The sequence below is a fragment of the Halichoerus grypus genome, chromosome 6, assembly GCF_964656455.1.
Source record: "Halichoerus grypus chromosome 6, mHalGry1.hap1.1, whole genome shotgun sequence".
NCBI classification, from domain to species: domain Eukaryota; kingdom Metazoa; phylum Chordata; class Mammalia; order Carnivora; family Phocidae; genus Halichoerus; species Halichoerus grypus.
Genome location: NC_135717.1, coordinates 24,436,970 through 24,461,115, shown reverse-complemented (window position 1 = coordinate 24,461,115; position 24,146 = coordinate 24,436,970). Strand labels below are relative to the sequence as shown.

The 24,146-nt window shown below is 48.5% G+C and overlaps 2 long non-coding RNA genes and 1 pseudogene across 3 annotated transcripts; all 3 read left to right on the top strand.

The window, feature by feature from the left end:
- The first annotated feature begins 116 nt into the window (after positions 1-116).
- LOC118527383 (uncharacterized) lies at positions 117-17,804 on the top strand. Of its 2 annotated transcripts, none has more exons than XR_013448853.1 (4): positions 117-2,308; positions 3,930-4,051; positions 16,885-17,087; positions 17,276-17,804. It is a non-coding gene; the product is annotated as an uncharacterized LOC118527383 (long non-coding RNA). The 2 variants fall into 2 exon arrangements; XR_013448852.1 differs by lacking the exon at positions 117-2,308 and adding an exon at positions 2,821-2,916.
- On the top strand, positions 7,883-12,914 carry LOC144382262 (thyroid receptor-interacting protein 11 pseudogene; annotated as a pseudogene).
- A 12-nt stretch (positions 17,805-17,816) lies between the features above and the next one.
- Positions 17,817-18,393, top strand: LOC144382263 (uncharacterized). The gene is made up of 2 exons (XR_013448854.1): positions 17,817-17,878; positions 17,959-18,393. It is a non-coding gene; the product is annotated as an uncharacterized LOC144382263 (long non-coding RNA).
- The last annotated feature ends 5,753 nt before the right edge of the window (positions 18,394-24,146 follow it).

Here is a 24,146-nt window from a genome sequence, read left to right as displayed (position 1 = left end):
TCAATTGAGAGGATCATATGGATCTTGACCTTTCTTTTATTAATGTGAAGTATCACATGGATTTGATTTGCGAATGTTGAACCACCCTTACAGCACAGGAATAAATCCCACTTCGTCACGGTGAATACTCCTTTTAACGTGCTGTTGGATCCTGTGCGCTAGTATTGTGCTGAGAATTTTTGCATCCATGGGGTCTTTGTCTGTTTTTGGGATCAAGGTCATGCTGGCCTTATAGAACAAGTTTGGAAGTTTTCCTTCCATTTCTATTTTTTGAAACAGCCTCAGAAGAATAGGTATTAGTTTTTCTTTGAATGTTTGGTGGAATTCCCCTGGGAAGCCATCTGGCCCTGGACTCTTGTGTGTTGGTAGATTTTTTGATCACTGCTTCAATTTCCTTGCTGGTTATGGGTCTGTTCAGGTTTTCTATTTCTTCCTGATTCAGTTTTGGTGGTTTCTAAGTTTCCAGGAATGCATCCATTTCTTTCAGATGGCCTAATTTGTCGTCATATAGTTGCTGTGTGTGTTCTTAAGATTGTTTGTATTTCTTTGGTGTTGGTTGTGATCTGTCCTCTTTCATTCATGACATTATTATTTTGGGTCCTTTCCCCTTTCTTTTGGATAAGTGTGGCTTGAGGTTCATCAAGCTTATTAATAATTTCAAAGAACCAGCTCCTGGTTTCATTGATTGTTCTACTGTTCTTCTGGTTTCTATTTCATTGTTTTCTGCTCTAATCTCTATAATTTCTCTTCTCCTGCTTGGTTTAGGCTTTATTTGCTGTTCATTCTCCGGCTCCTTTGGGCATAAGGTTAGCTTGTGTATTGGAGACTTTCTGATTTTTTGAGGAAAGCTTGTATTGCTATGTACTTTCCTCTTAGGACCGCCTTTGCTGTCTCCCAAAGGTTTTGAACAGCTGTGTTTTCATTTTCATTCATCTCCATGAAATCTTTAATTCTTCTTTAATTTCCCGGTTGATGCATTCATTCTTTAGTAGGATGCTCTTTAGCCTCCGAGTGTTTGAGTTCCTTCCCTATTTCCTGTTGTGATTGAGTTCCTGTTTCAAAGCATAGTGGTCTGAAAATATGCAGGGAATAATCCCAATCTTTTGGTATGGGTTGAGACCTGATTTGTGCCCCGGTATGGGATCTCTTCTGGAGAATGTTCCATGTGCCCTGTAGAAGAATGTGTATTCTGTTGCTTTAGGATGGCATGCTGTGATATATCTGTGAAGTCCATCTGGTCCAGTGTGTCATTCAGAGCCCTTGTTTCCTTGTTGATCATCTGCTTAGATGATCTGTGCATTGCTGTGAGTGGGGTGTTGAAGTCCCCTACGGTTATTGTATTATTCTCGTTGTGTTTCCTTCATTTGGTTATTAATTGGTTTATGTAATTGGCTGCTCAAGTTAGGAGCATATATATTTATAATTGTTAGATCTTCTTGTCGGGTAGGCCCTTTAAGTATGATACAGCGTCCTTCTTCATCCCTTACTACAGTCTTTGGTTTAAAATCTAATTTGTCTGATAGGAGGATTGCTACCCCAGCTTTCGTTTGAGGTCCATTAGCATGATAAATGGATCTCTACCCCCTCACTTTCGATCTGGAGGTGTCTTTAGTTCTAAAATGAGTCTCTTGTAGATAGCATATGGATGGGTCTTGCTTTTTTATCCAATCGGATACCCTGTGTCTTTTTTTTTTAAATGATGTTTTTTTTTTTTTTTTAAGATTTTGTTTATTCATTTGAGACACAGAGATACAGGGAGAGACAGAGAGAGAGAGAGAGCATGAGCAGGGAGAGAGGCAGAGGGAGAAGGAGAAGCAGGCTCCCCGCTGAGCCAGGAGCCCGATGCGGGGCTCGATCCCAGGACCCTGGGATCATGACCTGAGCCGAAGGCAGACGCTTAACCATCTGAGCCACCCAGGCACCCCTACCCTGTGTCTTTTGATTGGAGCATTTAGCCCATTTACATTCAGAGTAACTATTGAGAGATATGAATTTAGTACCGTCGTATTACCTGTATAGTCCCTGTTTCTGTAGATCTTTTTCTTTCTGGTCCAGTGTTACTTTTGGGCTCTCTCTTGGCGTAGAGGATCCCTTTTAGTATTTCTTTCTTTTTTTTTTTTTTTAAGATTTTATTTATTTGACAGAGAGAGACACAGCGAGAGAGGGAACACAAGCAGGGGGAGTAGGAGAGGAAGAAGCAGGCTTCCCGCGGAGCAGGGAGCCCAATGCGGGGCTCGATCCCAGGACCCTGGGATCATGACCTGAGCCAAAGGCAGAGGCTTAACGACTGAGCCACCCGGGTGCCCCAGTAATTTTATTTTATATTCCTCTTCTTTTGGGGGTGAAGTTGAAGATCGTTTTTATATGTTTAAGAGCCATTTATATTATCTTTTACTGTGAACTGTCTGGTCAAGTAAGGAATTACTTTCTTGACCTTAGTAAAATGATAGTAACACTGTTAGGCTCTGAAGTCCTTTCTATCAAGGCAGTGAAGGGATTTGAGATGGGAGGGTGACTTAGTCAGATTGAGAAATTGACCAAATGACCACAGTCCTTGGGCATGCAGGGGAATCCTCACCCTAAAGATGGAGCCTATGGGTAGATTGTATAAGAAATGTAAAGAAAGTGTAAAGTGGTGGTTCCTGAGAATAAGGCCATGGACCTTACTTGGAGCTGAGGGTGAACCCAGGCATCAGGGAGATGGGGCCAGGCCTGGCTAAGAGGCCTGAAATCCTGTCTCCCAGGCTCCTGACGCAGCTTTCCTAACCAGTGCTACAGAGGTGGGAACCCACCTTGGGGCCCTGGGAGCTGGACGCCCCAGGCAGGGTGTCAGTCGGCCTTCCTTCCTTCTTCCTCTGCATGGGCTGGCATCTCCAGACCGGACCCACTAGGAGAGGGCTTCCCAGGCAACATGTGGTGAGCATCTTTAAAGTTTTGTTCCAATAATCTATCTGTTGTGGACGATATTCTATGACATACATGAAAAATGATTTCCTAGAAAAATAAAATGCAAGAGACACATAAAATAGAAGCTCAACTTATTTATTAGGAGAATCAATAGACATAGAATTCCTATGTCCCATTGCAGTAAGTTTCTAAATGCTACTGAGATTTGGTTCTTAAAGTAGTTATACTTTAAGCAACAGGGCTTTAGAACAGATATTATCTTCCATTTCCCCCTCTTAGAACAGATACTATTTTCCATTTTCCCCTCTTTTATTTCTCATCGTCTTCACTCCAGCTCCCCACCCCACAGCTGAACCAGTCCATTTATTTGGCAACGTTTGCTCATGCCTTCCCCTCCCGCAGACGGTCTATGAGGCCACTTTATAAACAGGGGCTCTTACCCACACAGGATGGAGAGGAAGGGAACGTGGTGGCAATACGGCTTTTCTTTCTTTTTTTTTTTTTTTGCTTTGACATTTATCTGCCCCGTTTCCTGACCCCAGAATCTTATTTTCGTCATGATCTTGCATTGTTGAGTTTTCACAGAGTCCTGAGAGGCTTACACCTAACCAAGAGAAAGTATATTTCCAAGAGGAACATTTAGATCTGATTTTTTATGTAAAACCCTTGGCTTTCTTATGTAAAATTATGGGACTTTTTTTTTAAGATGGTTAATTCCACCATCAAGTAGATTGTACTTACTTGAGTTCAAACAGCTTTAAAAAAAAAAAACTGGGTGTTGCACGCAAATAATGAATCATGGAACGCTATATCAAAAACTACTGAAGTACTATATGGTGATTAACATAACATAAAACAAAAAACAAGAGAATGTGAAAGTCACTCTTTGTCCCATGAAGTCCACAGATAAACCGCTGACCCCAAAGAAGAGCAGAAGGGTCCTCATTTGCTCTTCTCCTGGGGTGGGCTCTGCAGGGATGATTTCCCACCTCACTGAGCGATAGCTTGTCTCTGTCTCTCAGGATATTTTGCTCGAGTCCAAGGCATCAGCCAGCTGCTAAAGGCATTTCTGCGGAAGACAGCATGTCATTATCAAATTCTAAATCTTGGCGCTGGGATAGATACCACCTTCTGGAGATTAAAGGTAAATGAAAATTCCCCTTTTTCTTTCCCGAATTGTTTCATTTGTGAAGGTGCCCGCCTGGTTCAAAAATGTTAAAAATATATTCAGAAGGAATGCAGTGACTGCCTGTCTCGCGCCCCTGTCCCCAGCTGCTTGCACCTGCTGCCACCCTCAGCCACATATGTGATGTCACCAGGGCCTCGGTGAAGGATAGGTGCCTGGCTTCCCATCCTTTGCTGTTGCAACAGGGGTTATGAAAAAAATCCTTGTAGACATGTCCTCAGCACGTGTGGAAGAGCCCTGCCAGTGGAATTGTGAGACCCAGAGCCCCTGCATCTGCCATATTGACGATAAGGGAGAGGTTTCCTTTTTTATTATGTTATGTTAATCACCATTCATTACATCATTAGTTTTTTTTTTTTAAAGATTTTATTTATTTATTTGACAGAGAGATTGACAGCGAGAGAGGAACACAAGCAGGGGGAAGTGGGAGAGGGAGAAGCAGGCTTCCCGCTGAGCGGGGAGCCCGATGCGGGGCTCGAACCCAGGATCCTGGGATCATGACCTGAGCCGAAGGCAGACGCTTAACGACTGAGCCACCCAGGCGCCCCTCATCATTAGTTTTTGATGTAGTGTTCCGTGATTCGTTGTTTGTGCATAACACCCAGGGCTCCATGCAGAACGTGCCTTCCCCAATACCCATCACCAGGCTAACCCATCCTCCCACCTCGCTCCCCTAGAACCCTCAGTTTGTTTTTCAGAGTCCATAGTCTCTCGTGGTTCATCTCCCCCTCCAATTTCCCCCCCTTCATTCTTCCCCTCCTGCTATCTTCTTCTTTTTTTTTCTTAACATATAATGTATTATTTGTTTCAGAGGTACGGATCTGTGATTCAACAGTCTTACACAATTCACAGCGCTCACCATAGCACATACCCTCCCCAATGTCTTACCACCCAGCCACCCCATCCCTCCCACCCCCCACGACTCCAGCAACCCTCAGTTTGTTTCCTGAGATGAAGAATTCTTCATATCAGTGAGGTCATATGATACATGTCTTTCTCTGATTGACTTATTTCGCTCAGCATAACACCCTCCAGTTCCATCCATGTCTGATAACGATGATTTTATTGTCATCATGACAGCGTCCTCGGTACGGTTTGGGGATGTGCAAGGCTGGGTGATGGTGATATGAAACAAAGGCCTTTTGTAGCTATTCCCTGATTTGGTCCCTCACCTGCTCTGTTAGGGGGCAAGAACAGGTGTATGTAACTACGCTCATTCACAGGAAAGGCGATGGGTCTGGTTAGTGGCAGAACCAGGACAATATGGACTGCAGCTCCTGCAAGTCCGGGTTCCTTCCCTGTTCTCTACACAGGGCCTTGTGCTTGTTCAGGGGGTTCTTTGCGGTCTGTCGATTCACGGTGTGTCTGTACCTCAGGCCCCACGTCTGTGTCCCGTGTCATAAGTCATAAAGGCACAGCCACGGCGCTTACTAGGGCAGGTCCTGCTGGGAGAGTCTCTCGTGTATTTATTTCCTCAGGAATCCTCACAACCCCGTGAGGTGCTGTCCCTTTCTCTACTGTGCAGACGAGGAACGCTTGGCCCAGGGAGGTTAGTGACTTCCAGCGCCTCACAGCAGACACGTGGTGGAACTGGGATCGGAAGCCCATTCCCCGGCTCCAGAGTGCCGGCCCTTTCCCCCCACCGTGCTCTCCTCTCACAGAAAAAGTAGTAGTACCACAAGACAGTGCTCACCCTCACCATGCGGGGTGCTTTGTGATATTTGCTCTTGTATCCTATTTGATCCCCTAAATGCTGGCCCCACTCCACCCCCCCCCCCACATTGGTTTCCTGACCCTCCCTAATCTGTCTCAGTCTGGGTTTTGGAAAACTCTGTTAGGTCCTACTTCCCCAGCACCTCTCAGTGCCTCCCCACGTCCATCCCAGTGGCGGCTCCCCCAGTTCAGGCTCCCCTTGACTTCTTCCCTGGACCTTCTTCCTGGATGGCTGTGAGATCCTCCTAACTTTTGTCCTCCATCCGTTCTCCATGCGGAGACCAAAGTCACCTCAAAATACATTTCTGACCATAGTGTTCCTAATTTAAGGCGCTAAGTACACCTTTGCTGTTTGGGGCCTAGTGTTCAGTCCATGAAGATGGTCGGTCAATGTATGAGGGAATACAGAATTAGAAAACTTACTGTGTGTTCGTCCTCAGGATGAAGATCTTCTCCCAAGTAAGTATTCTGAGGTCGACTTTCCAATGATAGTCACGAGAAAGCTGCACGGCACCACGGAACCTCACTGTGGGGTTGCTCACAAGGTCCTCGATCTTGGGACGAGAACGTGGCCTCGCAATGCTCTATGAATGGATAACACACAGGATGCACGTGCCATTCACACACGTGCTTTGGTCAAACTAAACTCCCCTTTTGACCCCACTACTGGGGAAAAAAAGAAGCAAAAGCTGTGGAAAACTCACACTTTCCTATTTCTCCCAGCATAAACAGTAGGTCCAGTACAGCCAACTGCCCCAAAGACGTTGAAAGATGTGCCCCCGATAACGGGGCACATGACAGTCACCTGCAGGAGCTCTCAACACCACCAACGGTTCCTGTTGCAACAGCCTGATGCTCTACAAATTCCGGTCTGTTCTGTCATTTCATAATGGATCATGTTTCCTGTCAAGCATTAAAGCAGTCCCAAAGAAACCTGGAGAAGACTCGGCTTCCAAATCCAAAGGGAGAAAGGCTTTTTAAAAAGCTCTTCAAAATTAAACTAAAAGTCGTCCCAAGGCGTTTCCACAGTTCTTTCCTCCCAGTTCCCAATTTCTCAATGTCAAGATCTTGGGCAGTCTGGTCATAGGGGCCCGGGTTTGGAGAGAGCGGCACCTGTAGAGTCCCTGGATGGACGCCCGAACGTCCTGGGCGGATCCGATGGGCTCTGATGGCCCCTTCCTTATTTAGTGCCGTCAGGCACTGGGAGGTGGAGGGTCTGCAGCGGCGGGGCGACCCGGAAAGCCTGAGACCATCGCCCGCAGAGCACAGCGTCCGCTCGGCCTGGGGCTCACTGGTTAGCGGAGTTTTCACCCAGGGCAAACCCCGGGGGAGGGCAGGGGAAGGCTCGGGTGCAGTCCGCCCAGGGCGATGCTGGGTGGGGCCCGGACAGAGGGCGACGGGGACGGCCGACCCACCCCGCTGCTCCCCAGGCGCTAGGGCAGCGGCACCGAGCCGGGCTCCAGGTCTTGGCGTGGCGCAGTCCCAGGCCCGGACCCCGAGGCCTGATGTGGGGCGGCGGCAAGGGACCAGAGCTCGCGACCAGGAGAGCAGCCGGCCCTCCCGCGCCCGAGCCTGGTACGGGCTCCTGCCGACCCGGACCGACGCACTCGCCTTCCCACGGTCTGGTGGGTCAGCTGCTTCATGCAGCTGCATTGCTTCTTCCTGGCGGCGGCGGCGGCCGGCACGGCCAGGGCGGGGCAGCTCGAGGAATCGCCCGGGGGGAGGGGGGCCGACATCGCTTCATGTCCACCCGAGGCGGCAGTGGAAGCGGCTCTGGGGCCGGCGCCCCGCCCTCGCCGCCTCTCATCCAGTGGCGCGGCGGGTCGGGGCCTTGGGAGGCCAGACCCGGGACGCGGTACCCAGCCCCTCCTCCACCCATGGCGGGAACCCCGGGGCCGCCCTGTGCAGGGCCCGGAGGCCCCCTATCCGGCACCGCCACCACCGCCGCCCGCGACCCCCTGCCGGGTCAAGCCACACGCCTCCGCGAGGCAGCGGATGCGCCCAGCGCACGGAGCCTGCAGTGAACCGCCAAACCCCGGTGTGGGACGCACTGTCCGCGTAGAGCTGGCAGGGCACAGAGGGACAGAACACTCTGGAGCCTCTGGAGGCTGGAAATGCCCAAAGTCTCCTTGAGGGCCGTGCCTCTGCGCAGGTGTAGATATCTGTCAAATGCACCTGCGATCTGCTCTCCTAGGTGAATGGATGCGTGTGCCTGTGTACTAGTCACCTCGATTAAGAAGATACTGTTGTGTGGAAAGCACAAGCCGCAGGAGTTGTGTACCGAGATACCACTTAGGGGGAAAGTCCAGGGCCACATGCATTTTCTGTGGGCAGGCACCTGGGGGCAGTCAGGCAGGAGCACTCACTAGGGGCCCACCCAGGAGAGCCAGGAAGCAGGGGCAGAAGGGGAAGGGGCCCAGCCCTGCATGGGAAGTCGTGGGGCTGAGCGGCTGGGACCGGGACCAGTGGCCAGAGTCGGCCCTGGGAAGGCCCGAGGCCTCGGCCTTTCCTAGCAACGTGGCCTGCGCAGGGGAGGCGGGTGCCGGGCCCACGCCGGCGTTGCCTAGAAACGCCTATTGTCTTCTGATTCTTAGCCTGGCGCAAGCAGGGGTTCTGGGACACTTGGCGGGGTAGTCCGACTGCGCTGGACGCTTTTCCACAGCGGACCACGACAGTTATATGACCCGCGGAGATGTGCTCTTGGGTTGGTGGCCTGGGCTCTGGCCTAGGCCATTCCCAGGGGGGAGTGGATGGCCGTGAGACTTCCTTGACCGGCTACAACTCGGATCTCACGATGGACTTTGCTGATGTCATATCATCTCAGACAGAAATCAACAGACTCCTCAACGAGATCAAAACACTGGAGGCTGATCTTACACTTTGGAAACGTTTGTCCAAGGGACCAAATAGCTCAGACTCCAATGCCATCTGGAAACTGAAGAGCACCATCAGGGACCTAGAAGAGAGGCGCATGAGGGAGATGGAGGAACATCAACTCGGAGTTGCGATACTGCACAGTGTCCATCAAGAAAAACTGGCCGACATCATTGACAGGCACCGCAAACAACTCCTCGAGTATGAAAAACGGATAGAAGACCTGCAACATCAAGAGTCTGCCGGTCATGGGAAAGATGACTTACTTCAAGAAAGGGAAACTGAGCTTCGAAGGTTGAAGCAACAGCTTGCAGAAATGGAGCGGCTGAATGACAGTTTAAACAACGTTGCTTCTGATCTCAGAGCAGAAAACCAAAAGTTGGTTTTGGCGCTCCAGGATGTAAGACATCAGCTGGAAGAATCTATTCTCCGGAACAACGAGGATTCTCTGGAAAACAACACTGCTGTGAGGGCTTTAAAAATAGAAAAAGGACGGTTAATAGCAAAATTGGCTCGGGCGGAAAAGAAGCTGTTGGAGGAAACAAACAAGTGTGAGCAAACTATCAAAGAATTGTCCCCTTTAGAGCATGTGCATTTCATTCAACACAGTCAAGAGAAAGACCTGGAAATAGTACACCTCAAAAAGAGGATCGAGCAGATGGACGCTGACCGTAAAGAAACGAAGGAAATGCTGTCCTCTGCTCTGGAGGAGCAGAAGCAATTGACACAACTCATTAAAGAGAAAGAGATGTATATTGAAGAACTTACAGGAAGTCCAGAGCTTCAGGAGGAATTCGGCCAGTCTACCCAAACCTTCAGAAGCAGTGACATTTTCCAGCCATCCGTGGAGGACAAAGACAGGTGTCTCCCATCCGTGACAGGCGAAAATCATCATGTGAGAGAAGAACTGGAGAGCCTAAGACAACAGAGTCGCTCTGTTCCTGCGGTCGACCCTAAAATCCTAGACGAGATCATAGAACTAGAGTGTGAGGTGTTTCAACTGCAGGAGTTAAAGGATGATCTCGAGGAGGAAATCAGAGAGCAACAGAAGATCATTCACAACCAGCAGCAGGGCAAGATAGGACTGCTTCATTCTTTACAAGAGCAGAAGCAGAAAGTGGAGCATCTCCAATACCGGCAGGAGCAGATGAATACTGAACACGCTCAGCTCCTTTCAGCGAAAGACGAGGAGATTCAGCATTTGCAGGACACGATAGAACAAATGAAAGCCCGGTTGCCTGACAAAAGCCAGCACATTCCAACAGAAGACTGTGATGATGTGGAAGTCACAACCAGTCAGCCTCTTCCTAGAGAAAACGGAAGCGAAAAGCTTGATTCACGTGAAGCCGAAACTCAAAGATCAGTCCTAGGAATCAAAGAAGACGAACTGGAGATGAAGCTTCTAACTGAACAGAACATCCGACTGACGGAACAGATCGATCGGCTCTCCAAAGAGGAGATTGGTAAACTAACTCAGATTATCCAGCAGAAAGACTTGGAGATTCAGGGTCTTTCCAGCAGGATCTCTGCGGCTTCTCACAGCCAGAACGGGGACGTGGAGCGACTTCAGCGGCAATTGCAAGAGCATGCTTGGAAAAGCGAACAGGTCTTGGCTGTCTTAAATGAGAAAACGAGGGAGAACAGCAATCTGAAGACAGAGTATGACAAAATGGCAGATAGAATGGCTGCCACAGAAGCAGAGCTCCGGCGGATGCAAGAGGAAAATCAAAAACTGTCCACTAGAATTGACAGTAGTGGTCAGGAGCTGTTTAGAGAAACGATTCAGAATTTATCACACATTGTTCGAGAGAAAGACCTCGAAGTGGATGCGTTAAGTCAGAAATGTCAGACTTTATTGGCACTCCTGCAACCATCCAGCACTGGTAATGAGGTTCGAGGCGTTAATATGGATCAGTTCAAGCAGCTTCTACAGGAACGGGACACATTAAAACAGCGAGTGAAGATCATGGAAGAGTGGAAACAGCAGGTGATGACCACAGTCCAAAATATGAAGCGTGAGTCACCCCAGCTTCAGAGAGCTCTGGCACAACTCCAGGCGCGGGCTTTCGCCAGCAGCGAAAAGGATTCTGAACTAGAGACGACCTCTAGTGACCTGATCCAAACGTACAAAGGCAATGAAATAAAATTACAACATTTAGAGAAGGAACTGGCACAAATTCAGCTCAGCATCGGGGAGCTTTGCAATGCCAAGGATCTCCTTCTAGGGAAACTGGACGTGATTTTCCTCCAGCCCTCCCCCGACTCCTCAGAGTCAGCGGACTCTCTGGAGGCCATGAAATCTGACAGAGTGAGTGAGGCTTCTCACTTGCTCCAAGCGGAGGTAGAAGAGCTGAGAAAATCCATGCAAGAAAAAGATACAATGATTCGAGCCCTCCAGGAAGATAAGCAGAGATGGATTGATTCAGTGGCTGCCACGTGGGAAGGAGAAGGCCAAGAACAGGAACACAGGGATTCTGACATCGAGCAGCTGAAGGAGAAACAGGCCGTTCTACAAAACTTCATTCAGGATGAGGAGCTCCGAATCCAAGCGAAAAGTGAGGACTTGCTTTCTTTACCGGAGAACTTCCGTAGCCAAGTGAGTGAAAATGAACTTTTGAGGCAGACGGTCACCAATCTGAAGGAGAGAATAGCAGAGTTGGAAATGGATGTGTGTCAACTGAAAGAGGAAAATGCAAAAGTCGAGGAAAACTCTAGAGAAAAGGAAGTGGGAAATGAGGCATTGCAAGAGACAGATAGGCTGCTTTCAGTGATGCGGAGAGAGGAGGAATCCCAGGGTGCTGCGATGAAAGAGAAGGCACTTGCTTTGGAGCAACTATTGCAAGAGAAAGAAGAGCACGAGACCGGGGTATTGAACCGGCTGGTCAGTGCAGTTACATCCATGCAGGGAAAGACAGTTCTGTGCCAACAGGGGAGAGAGGAAGTCCTGTTGGCCCTGAAACAGAAACAAACGGAAACCTGTGCCCTCCAGAAGGAGGTTCACCATTTACGTGAGAGCGAATTACGCCTAACCCAGGAGCTGGAGAGACGGCGACACCTCGCTCTAGAAGCCGAAGACGCTCATCGCCGGGAAGCTCTGGCCTCAGAAGACAAAGTGGCTCAACTCAGGAAGGAAGTGACGGTCTTGCAGGGAAAACTCGTTTTGTCTTCCACTGCCATGGAAAATGCCAGCCGAGGAGCCAGTGTGCAGGTGGAGTCGCTGCAGGAGCAGCTGCACGTGGTGACCCAGCAGAGAGAGGACACCGCGCTGCAGCTTGCTGCCTCCCAGGAAGAAGGGAAGCAGTATGGTCACATCCTAGCTGACCTCAAGTTGGAGCTCGCCGAATGGATGGAAAAGGCAGACAGCCTAGAAGGAAAACTGAAGTCATTGCAGGGACGATTACATAAAACAAATGCTGACTTGGAGCTGAAGGAAGACCAACTCCAAGAATTCCAGAAACAGAATGAGGTCCAGCAGGAAATCCTGGAGGACACACAGAAGAAACTGATGAACTTAGTCAGTAAGTCCGAAGGAATGGTGGACAAAAGCCTACTAAGGAGCCTCTTCCTGGGATCTTTCCAAGCACCTGATGCTGAACGGCAGGAAGCCTTAAGGTTGATGGGAAGCATGCTGGGGATCCGAGAAGACCAGATGCGGCAGCTGTTCAATGAAGGGCCAGGTGGTGTTACCAGCTGGATGACTCGGGGGCCTGGATCCAAAAGCGCCCCCAACACACGTGTGAAGCCAAATCACCGACCTATGGCCAAGAATTCTTTTTCAGGACTTTTCGTCCAGTTTCTAGAAGCGGAATCTCATTCAGCTTTGCCACCACCAAAGCCCTCTGCTCATGACGCGAAGCCCCCAGATTCCGGAGGAAGGGGAAAACTGGCTATGAAACAGGGCCCGCCACGTCTGAACGCTACCCTAGGATCCACATCCCGGAAAAAAGATGCGAAGCCCCGCACCACAACTGTGTCTCTTATTACCCCACCTGGACCGGAAACGGATGGATCGGAGCACCTTCTTCTAAATGCCGTCACTGATGCTTTGCCCACGTACACACCCCAAATACTGTCACCTGCCAAGAAGGTTGGAATGGCGGCCAAAGGCCTCTCAAAGGAATAGAGGATTCTCAAGCCAGAGATGAGACAGCGCTCGAAAGACCCCAAGTCGCTCTGTGTGTTTACCTTATCCCAAAATGTCCTTTTGCAAAACGTAATATTTTTGCAGTCTTGCTTTCAGCTTAATAAAGATATTCTTTTATGAGTTAACAAAAACAGGCATCTTTTCATGACTGCAGAGGTATTCACCAAACTGAAAATGGTGGTTATTTCTTATGAGAGTAGACACTGGTGGGGTTGGGGGCTGTGGTCAATGGTACTTCCAGTATTGTTTGTAATGCTTTGATGTTTTCATAAGGAGCACCTATCTACATATACCTTTGGTAAGGAAAACATCAACTTGTTTTAATGTTCCAAACTTATCAAATACACGAGCACATACGCTTTGTTTGAGAAACTAGGTGTATAGCATGAAAGTTTAAGATGAATACATTTTTTTTAAAAATGCAAGTTTGATTTTCCCATCTATGTCCCATTTCTCTTTCTCCTTTTTTATTTTTAATTGTTTTTTCCATTTCACTTTATGTTGCCTGGGAATCTACTTCATGGGTAACCTGATTTATCTCAGGCCTTTAGAAATATATGTATATTTGTCTATTTGGGCGTATAGTATTCTATGACTTGCTTTTTAAAAAAAAAAATCACTCTGCCTTGGAGATCTTTACAAATGTGAATGAATTCCAATTCATTCTTTAAAAGGAAATGCAGGCATTTATGGATATACCCTAAATTACTTAACTAGCTCCTATTGATCAGTATTTAATCGGTTTTTACTTCAAATGTCCATGGTCAACTCCCTTCTTCATTTCCTCAAAAGCCACTGCAAATCTTCATTTGCAGTTCCAGGCTAATTACTCCACTATACTCTGGAAACCATCCATTCAGACTTCTTTTCTTCTTCTTCTTTTTTTTTTTTTTTTTAAAGATTTTATTTATTTATTTGACAGAGAGAGCAGGAGAGCACAGGCAGGGCGGGTGGCAGAGGGCGAAGGAGAAGCAGGCCCCTTGCTGAGCAGGGAGCCTGATGTGGTGCTTGATTCCCGGGTCACCGAGATCATGACCTGAACCAAAGGCAGACGCTAAACTGACTGAGCCACCCAAGCGCCTCCCATTCAGACTTCTTTAAAGATCTCATTCCATTAATTTTCCATTCTGCTGTATCTTCCGCCTGCCAAATATCTTAACTCCTTCCCTCCCTTTCTGTTGCCAGTGCTCTGGTTCACCCATTCCTGTCTCTTGCACAGACTAGTGCAGTAGACTGCCTACTGATCTTGCTGGTTCCACTCTCGGCCTCCTTTGAATCCATTCTCCATGCTGCTGTCAGGGCGAACTGAGATGAAAATCTGATGTGACTTCCCTGCTGTCATTATTTGTGGGTTCCCTCATTGCTTGGAGTTCGACCTTTAAGAGACCATCCAAGCCCTTGCTTTTGCAGCCTTCCCTCCTGCTCATCATTCACATACAGGCCGCCCTTTAGCCCCAGGGAATTCTTACAAGCCCCAAATAGATTTTTATCCAAATAACTTCAAGTGCATGAGCCTCATCATTGTGCCTTGACAAAGGTACAAAGCAGAAGGATTTCATTTTTCTCCTCTTCACCCATTGGTAAAGGGAGTGATTCCCACCCTAAAGTTATGGGATGTCCGGATGCTGAACAGATGAGCTCGACAGTAATTTATTACCCATGTATACTCCTGGCGCACACCGTGCAGGGCCACAAGGGGGTTTTACCTGGGAGCAGAATGAAGAAGGGCTTTGGGGCGGGGGCAGACCTTGTAGTAACAGGAGAGTGACGGTGAGCCCTTCTTCCTGCAGGAGGGCATGACTGGCTTGCTGGATAATTCCACACGCTGTCAGGGAAATGGACCTTACTCCTTGGGGAGAAACTGTGCCTGGTCCCTGGGATAAAGAAGGTCGTTTGGCCAGGAGACCTGATCTGTGGGAGCAGAGGGGGAAGGGAACTTTGAGTGAGGCCGAGGCCATTGGAGGCCCTCTGATGTTCCCTGCTACCAAGACAACACTGCCTATTGAATCTTAATCTCAGGCTTTCCATCACAGTGGACTCTGATATCTAGACATCAATTTCAACCTGGGACTGAGACTTTTAAGGATTAGGACAGGTGCTTCTCTAGGAAGTGAAATTGTCACGTGACCAAGAGGGGGAGTTGGTCTTCAAAACCAAAATGTATCAACTGTCATTGATGGTCACTCAGTTGATCCCAAGGGAATCCTGAGGTAGCCAAGGGGTAGAAGGAAAGGCTGACGTCCTCCAGCACCATGGAATCTGGCAATGGACTGTGGATAGAAGCAGCCACCCCCACCTGCAGGTTGGATATGCAGACTTTGGCTTCAGCCTGTAGCAAGAAGGCCTTGGTAACTACATTGAGCTGGTGGGGGTATCATGACCCGAGGAACAGCAGACAGCGGGATATGAAGGCTCAGAGTCTGTGAGAGACTCCGTTTCCAGGAGAGCCCAGTGCATGGTCAGCAATTGCTTCTTTCCTGGTCTATAACCCAGGGCCAAGGAGGGCCATTACTTGCATTGGGAGTCCATGGACAATTCCAGGGACTCCAGGAACCTGGAGAGGTAGTTGCTAAAGCCTTTTTACTTGGAGCACTAACGGGTGATTTTTTTCTTTTTTAAGATTTTATTTATGTATTTGAGAGACAGTTGGAGCTGGAGGAGGAGGTCAAAGGGAGTGGGAGAAGAAGCAGGCTTCCCAGTGAGCGGGGAGCCTGATGCGGGGCTTGTTCCCAGGACGCTGGGTTCGTGACCTGAGCCGAAGGCAGACGCTTAATGGACTGAGCCACCCAGTCGCCCCTGCACCTGTATGTCCTTAACAAGTGTGTCAAACAGATGTCCTCACGTAGGTAGTCGTAGATGTGATGTCATACCTATGTTCCTGGAGAAAGACGGGTGCAGGAAGATCCTGCCCACAAAGATGCTTGTGATAGCAGAGAGGCTTGGGTGCCCTGTGCTTAACAAGGTAAAATGTGTCCCCTTCAAAGTCAAGGCACATTTGACTGAGAGGATGTTGAAATACGCATGGAACAGAACATACTGACCAAATCTATATTAGCAAAATATTCCCCATCGTTAAATTTGTTGGGCTCCCTTGTGTTTTTTTAAAGATTTTATTTCTTTCTTTGAAAGAGAGAGACACTTAGTGCACGAGCCCAGTGGGGGGGGGGAGGGGGGACGGAAGGGCCGAGTGAGAGAATCCCAAGCTGACTCTACCCTGAGCACGGAGCCTAACATGGAGCTGGATCCTATGACTCTGAGATCATGACCTGAGCAGAAAGCATAGCCCACTGACCCACCCAGGTGCCCCTAGGGGTCTCAAGGTTTTAAGGGGACCAGGATTTATTTTAATCAGGTATGATAAGTCAGGAAGATATAGAAGTAGCTGTCACAATGGAAGAAGTTTTGTAGATTTACAGATCCCAAGAAAGGAGGTTCTGAGAGCCATGGAGGGCCACCTGGGGAAGCACCAGGATTGGTCAGGAGAAAGAGGGAGTGAAGGGAAAATGTGGGCAAGACCCTTTATTGTGGTTTCCATGGGAAGGGACAGGTGAGGCAGGATAAGCACATTTAAGACTGGCTAGTTTGAATAATTTCAGTGGGCTCCAGGGCATAGTGGTGTCTGCAGTAGTCTGTCCCTGCCCTTGGGGTGATCAGGGCAGGGCATAGTGGCCCAGAGCTTCTTAAGAGGAGGTGGTTGGGGGGTAAGGGTTCTGTACTGGTTGGTTTAGATGTGAAAGGTATGCTCACAGGCAAGTTGTTGACTTTTTCTAAGAATTAAGTAAGCCTGCCAGGGACAGTCCCTCCAAAGTCAGCAAGGCCTGATGTCAAAGCATTAAATACAGAAGCTAGAAAATATGGTTATTTTACTAGGTATAACGATAATTGGAGCCCTGGTATTGAGTCCATGAAGGTTACCCAACTGGTACATCTTAGCAGACATTAAAGTTAATTCAGAACCCATGTTTTAGAGGGCCAAAAGCCAATTGACCTCCTTTTATCTTTTGCCATATACATTATCTTAGTAAATTTTGGATTTCTTTTTTTTTTTTTTTTTTTTAAGGTTTATTCCTTCATTTGAGAGAGAGACAGCAAGCAAGTGTGAAAGAGCAGGAACCAGGGGGAGCTGCAGGCAGAGGCAGAGGGAGAAGCCGACTGACTCCCCTCCAAGCAGGGAGCCTCTCATGGGGCTCAATCCCAGGACTCTGGGATCACGGCTGGAGCCGAAGTCAGACGCCTAACCATCCGAACCACCCAGGCGCCCCTGTAAATTTTGGATTTCCAATTGGGCCCAATTGTGAACCTATGTTGAATTAATTTGGGGGGTTCATCTTCCTGTATCCAGTTTTCTTTCTTCCATTCCTCCTTTTCTTGGGTTTGTTTGGTCCTTGATATATGGTTGGGTTAGGGAGTGTCTTTTTACCCTGTTCATCTTTCTCCGTTTTTTCTTCCAGAGAGTCTCAAATCAGCATCATCAGGGTTGGAGCCTCTGTCGTGGCAATGGTCGTATGGTCTCAAGTCTCCTGGCGTAAGTCAGGGTGTGAATTGATACCCTCACTGTGCCACAGGGGTGCCACGGATGTTTCCCCCATAACCCTGAGGATGGCGATCTTGTGCCAAAGAGGTTTAGGCAGTGGAGTGGTAAGTGAAAGAGCACAGGACCCACAGCGCAGACGTTGATAAAGCCAAACCACCTTCTGCTACAGCCCTACCTTCTCTCAGTGTGGACTGCTTCCCCTCCCCCCTTTTCCCACTCTACAGATTCCCTCAGGAGACTATTTCATTTCTAGCCCCATAAAGTCATGGGTTTTTGTTTCTGTCTCCAGCTATTCAGACATGGTGCACATGTCCTGGGTGTTTATGGGGAAAGGGAGCCGGGTGGGTCGGCCCCACAGATGACTGTCCTCTTCCTGCGGGCATGCCAGTCCATCTCCCCAGTGTTGGAGTCCACAGCCAGGAAGACCATTTTGTCCATGGCCAGAGTGGGAGCCCAAGCCCCTGGATCCAGAGATGAGTCCCTGGACGCGCTGGGAAGCAACAACACTAAGAGAAAGCAAGTGTGTGGAGGAGGGGTTTTGCACTGGGAGAGAAGTGGAGCACCAAACGGCCGACCCTCCACTTTTGTGTTTCTCATCAGCTCCTGGGCCCTGGGCTGCCATGGATGTGCGCCTCAAAACCCTGAGGGCTCCGGAGGACACACGGTAACAGGGAGAGGAGCGGCAGCTGGGGAGATGGGCAAGGCCACTCGCGTTGCCTGAACCACAGTGACTCAGGAGAGAGTCTGTTTCTGAAATGTCCCAGAAGTATTCCTATTCTTGCAACAAGTTCTCTAACTATTGCTTCATGTTCTTCAGTGTACTCTAGGTTCCCTAATGTGCTCAGTGATTTCATTCAGTGCATTCCTGCAGTATTGGTCTCTTTTGTTCCTAGCCACTGGGGGAGGACACTTCCAGGAGGCATACAGGACTCCGGGTTTGCCTTCAGTCCAAACAAGTGCCAATAAATATTTTCAGTTGGCTCCTTTCAGACCTAGGGTCCTGGATTAAAACCAACCTATGGTTTGGAATTGTCATCTTGTTTTGGATTCTGTACTTGCTGTCTCTCAATCCTCTGTAGAAACACTGTCTCCAATGAAGTGATGCTGGCTCACTGGTCTCAATCTTGAGCAGATACAGACTTCACATGGGAAGTTCGTGAGAGTTTCTCGCATCTAACCCTCCCTGTTCCTCAAGTGTCACTTGAGTAGTTTCCAACCGCGATGCACATTCCCTCCAACGTGAGACATGCCGATCTGAAAAAGCTTTGCTGGCACTCAAACACAAAACCACTAAATACAAAGAACTTGACTGTTGATCAGGAAGCCTTCCGGGGACACCTGGGCGGCTCAGTCGATTAAGCGTCTGCCTTTGGCTCAGGTCATGGTCCCAGAGTCCTGGGATTGAGTCCCACATTGGGATCCTTGCTCAGCGGGGGCCTGTTTCTCCCTCTGCCTCTCTGTCTCTCTCTCTCTCTCTCATACATACATACAAATAAATAAAATCCTAAAAAGAAAAAGAAATTCTCCCAAGGAAACTTTTTTAAAGTTTTTATGTACAATTAGTCCACATACACTATGATATTCATTTCAGGTGTACAATCTAGCGCTTCAACACTTCCAGGCAACACCTGGTGCTCATCACAAGTGCATGACCTAATCCCTATCACCTATTCAACCCATTCCCCCAAACACCTCCCCTCGGTAACAACAGCTTGTTCTCTACACTTAAGAGTGTTTCTTGCTTTGACTCTTTTTTCTTCTCTTTGCTCATTTGTTTTTTTTTTCTTTAGAAACTCCACAGATGAGTAAAATCATACAGTATTTATCTTTCTCTGATGTATTTTGCTCATCAAAGCAAATCTTGATCAGAAGCAGGAAGGGTGTTACACAAATACAATGAATCGTGGAACACTACATCAAAAACTAACGTACTGTATGGCGACTAACATAACATAATAAAATTTTTTAAAAAGCGTCATTTTGAAAACTCATAACGGGAAACGTCACAAAACACAGGCAGGAGGTTTGGGCAGGGGGAGCCCTCACACACTACCACTCCAGATCCAGTGGGGACCCAACAGGAAGACATGGACTTGACCGCGCACACGGATACGCCACTATTCCAGCTAGCAGAACTCGATTCTCATCTCTCTATGCCCCCCCACCTCCTCCAACAGGACTCACCCATGAGAAGCTACCACACTTGGAACTACCAGATGCCGCCAATGGCCCTTTGGTTCTTAACAGCCTTCCAAATTGCCCCCTTTCCTCCTGAACACAGTGAGCCTCTCTGATAGTCCCCAGTGTGCCTGAGGTTTCATCACAGCTTCTCTGTCCTACATTCAAGTCTCTTTCCTCCCAAAGAAACCCGACAGTGGCTGATAATTCCCTGAGAGTTTCTCCCTTTAAGGTTACACACTGGACGGGACTTTGTTTTTACCTGGGGCTCTGGTCGGTTCCAGCAGAAATCAGACAGTGGGATCCCAGCTCATTCTTCTAGAAGGTCCTGAGAGTCAGCAGTTAGTGTGTTCACCTCCCAACTAAATGCTGCTCCCCTTCCTCTTCATTGGAGTCAGGATTTCTCCCCAGAAACCAGCCTGCATGTGTAACAAAACCACCACAGCATCTCTGACGTGGCGTCGCGGGACCCCTCAATCCACGGACCCCTGAGGAAAATACCTCTGGTTCAAATACCCTCAGGGAACATAAGGACCAAACCAGGGGAACAGCCCCCAAAATGCAAGCGACTGTGCTGCTCACCTACCAGCAGGTGCTGGGAAGCCGCCCAGAGCCCCCTCCTCAGCACTCAGCCAACAAGGCTGCTTCTCTGTCGCTCCTCAGGAGGCACCAAGTTGCTGCAAAGGCCCCAGGTTCTCCCCAGGGCGGCGGCAGAACTTGCTGGTAAACGCAGCTCTGGCTCTCGGAGGGCTAGTGGGTCCTCAGGGGGCAGCAGCAACCTCTCCTGCCCTGAGCTACCCTGGCTCAGATAACGCCATGACGTCTTCTGACAGCAGGCAGTTGCTGCGCGCGCGGGGACACCGCCCCCTCCCGGTGGAGGTGCGCGTGCGCCCTCTGCTGGCCGCACTGGGAATCCCTACAATGCTCAAAGCCAGGGCCCCTCAGCTGCAGGCACAGAGCATGCTCAGGTCCAGCCAAGCCATCTCTCTCCATGACAGATCCTGAGGCTCGGCCCCACAACCCCATGCAAAAGAGGGTGTGCCCATCTTCCCAAGTGAAACGGCCTCTGCAAAGCTCAGCCCTAGGAAGGTTGGAGCTTTGGGCTCAGGGAAATCTGATCACCGGCTTTCCCACCTTCTCTGGTCCCAATGCTCAAAGCACCTACATCGACCTCCTCCACCCTGGTCCATGGTCCGTCATTCCTTCCAGCACACTGGATGGCCTAGATTCCAGTGTCCCTCATAAATGCACAGACTGACAACACAAGGAGGGAAATGAACTGAAGGTCCCATTTAGGGTTCAAGAAAAATCAAACTCCGGATGCTGCCAAGTCCCTTGCAATCCGAGCTGTCTTTACACTTCTCTACTTCATTATCAAGTCCTCAAGTAACATTGCAGTTTGTGTCCTCTCAGAGTTGGTCTTTTGTCGGAGACGGTGAAGGCTCCTTTCAGTTCAAAGTGAAAAACCAAGCCTGACCAACTATAGGATGAGGCGGGGGACCATCGTTAGTCGTACACCTCCACGGGGAGCCCTGATCCTCAGACCAAGGCTGTGCCTGACACGATGAACCCGAAAGGAAGCCTTCCAGAATATGGCTTCATCAGCATGGCAACTCACTCCCAGACATCTCTGGGTCTACAACTACAACCCCTGCCTCCTCCTTTGAAGAGGCCAATCTTAGTGGCGGCAATATGTTCTCAAGTGTAAAAGGCTGTGAACTGTCACATAGTCAGTGTGTTCTCTCCACGCAACAGATTTCACATGGAAAACTATCAACTGCATGGAGTCAACCGACTTGAACAAGACTGAGTTCACTGATAGTGAAGGCAGCAACGTGCGATGCTTAGAAAGGCTGGTTTGCTGTGTTGCCCTCAGACTCTTTTGTTCATGGTGTTGATTGAAAGGGTTTCAACAGGACACCTGATTTACTCAAGATCACATGCAAAAGGACTCTTAGAAATGGAGTCAAAAGCTCCAGACAGAGAAAGACACATGCATTTGCTTCTGGTCTCTCAGGCAATCCTTCAGCAAATGCTTTCTGGAGCGGCTGTAATGGAGTGGCTCAGTTGTAAGGTGTAGAAGACAGAAAGGTGGTCAGGACACTGTACCCACCCCCAAAAGAAATTTCCAATGAACAGAACCAAGATGCCAATGACACAGAGCAGCCCCCAGCCCCGCTGTGGGAAGGAATAACACAAAGCTGAGTGTCCAGGGAAGACAGGGAACAGTTTTGCTTTTCAACGTGAATGAGGGACTCGAAGGTCCTGATCTCCTCCTGAGAAAATCAAGGAAACACTGGACAAAAGAGCAAACTCGTGAGTGAATGCACCCAATTTCTAAAGAGTACATGAAGAAACACGAGAACCAGATGGAGAAGAAGGAAGCCTAGGAGAAGGCCAGCCTGGCAGTGGGAGCCAATCTCCCCAGGACACATCAATACATTCTGGAACAGGCAAGTGAACTGGAAAGAAGCTGAACAACTTTATGGGCATGGGCTTAGAAGGAAACGGGTCAAGTTCAGGGTCAGCCAGCAAAGGTGAGCCCTTGTGAAACCGCAGGCTTTGGCTGGGACCCAGGAGAGTTACACCTAAAAAAATCAGCTGGATGGGAAATACCCTGGCCTTCTTAGGGACTGGGCTACAGTGAGTGATGTCAGTCGTACACTGGATGAAGGGATCCAGGACTGCTGGAGCCCCAACCCACTTTCCACAAAGAAACTCCCAGTGTCTCTGCAGCAGGACAATTCCATTTTTCTATCCACATTATTGACCCAAGTCTCGTACTGAACCAAAAGTGACTGAATTCAGGGCTAATAAGAACATGGGATGACACGGAAACCAAAAGGACAATGCAGACAGACCCAGAGGGGATCCAGGTATCAAAGTTTTTAATGATGGTACCTTCCCTCTTCTACTCCAAGGAGTCACACAAGAAGCGTGACAAGCAGTTAGAACACACAGGGAAATGCAGGTCACACACATCAAGGCAGGAAGGGCAGGCACTATCCTACAGAATGCATTTGGCAAAAATACTCTAGAGCCAATTCTAAAAGAAATACAATCATCTAGACTGGCCGTCACAGAAATTCATACAATAGTATCTGTGGCAATTCACACAAGAATAGCTTACTCTTCGGCAGCCACTCGTCTTCGTTTAGAGAAATCCACCATGATATCCACTTTCCTCCTTAGCATTTTCAGTTCGGCTTCTTGAGTCGTTTTTAAAGAACGCAGGGCATTGCAATGGTCTTCCAACAATTGTTGACATTCTGGAAAAGATGAGTTTTCTTTTGTGTGTGTATGTGCACATGACCTGAGAACTTCGGTTTGATAGGGAAAGGAGAAGGGCAAGACCTTGAAGGCAGGAAGGCATTCTTTCCCTTCCCAATGCAAACTCATTGCCACCATATGGGGATTTCTTCCCCCAAAATAACATACCCTGCAGTTCTCGTTTTTTGGCCCTAAAGGCTCTCTGCTCTCCATCCTCGGATGCATCCTGGGCCTTTAAGACAGATATGAGAAAAGACATTCAGGAAATCATGATCACACAACAACGTGAGGGCGCCTAACAGGACAGGATCATGCAGTGCAACAAAGAAAGCCCTTAAGGCATAATAGAAGAAGGAGAAAGTAAGCAAAGTGGAAAAGAGATCAAGTCAAAGAACTCACAAATGACTTTCTTAGTGGCTTTCATTCATATATATATCCACATACATACAAATATACACATCTTCCCCTATTCACATTGAAAATGCTCCGTTTGGCATTAAGAGAGGAAGGGGCTGTACAGTTGGGCCAGCCATCGCCCTTCATCGCTCAAGTATCTTGTGGGGATCTGCTACATATCTTGGAGGGCAGGGCTGAATGATGTGATCATTACCTTGCTGTGAAATCAACCATACTTCCTAGTCCTTATAAGAGCAAACCTCATCATGGTGGTTCTAAGTGAAATCCCAGCTCCCTGCTCCGTAGGAGTTTCAGTTCCCAGATGCCCACTCTCTACTGTGCTAAACAGCAAGCGAGGATGCTGCACTCACCTCACCCAGTGAACCAAAAGCCTGCCGGAGCCACATTAAGCTAAAACTCAACAGCCAGCTCTTACCACATCCTGATTCTTGACCTTCTTCTCTCTCTCAATTTGCAAGTGAGCCCGTGCCCGACGAAGGGTGTCATTTAAATTTTCATTAACTTCCTCAACCTTTTTGATGTTCTCCTTCAACAAAACATTTTGAATGAGTAATAATAATCCATTCCTTGGGGCACCTGGGTGGCATCCGGGTGGCACAGTTGGTGGAGTGTCTGACTCCTGCTTTCGTTTTGGCTCAAGGCCTGATCTCAGGGTTATGGGATTGACCCCTGCATCAGGATACACACTCAGCATGGAGTCAGCTTGGGATTCTCTCTCTCCTTCTGTCCCCTACCACTCACTCTTTCTCTCTCTCTCAAATCAATCAATCAATCAGTGTTTAAAATAATAATAATAATCATGATAATGATGATAATTCATTACTTTGATTTCTGTTGGTAGGACACAATTCAGGCAAAGAAGGGATTCTTACCTTCCATTGAAGCACTTCCTCAGAGAGAAACTTATGTTCACTCTTGGTTTC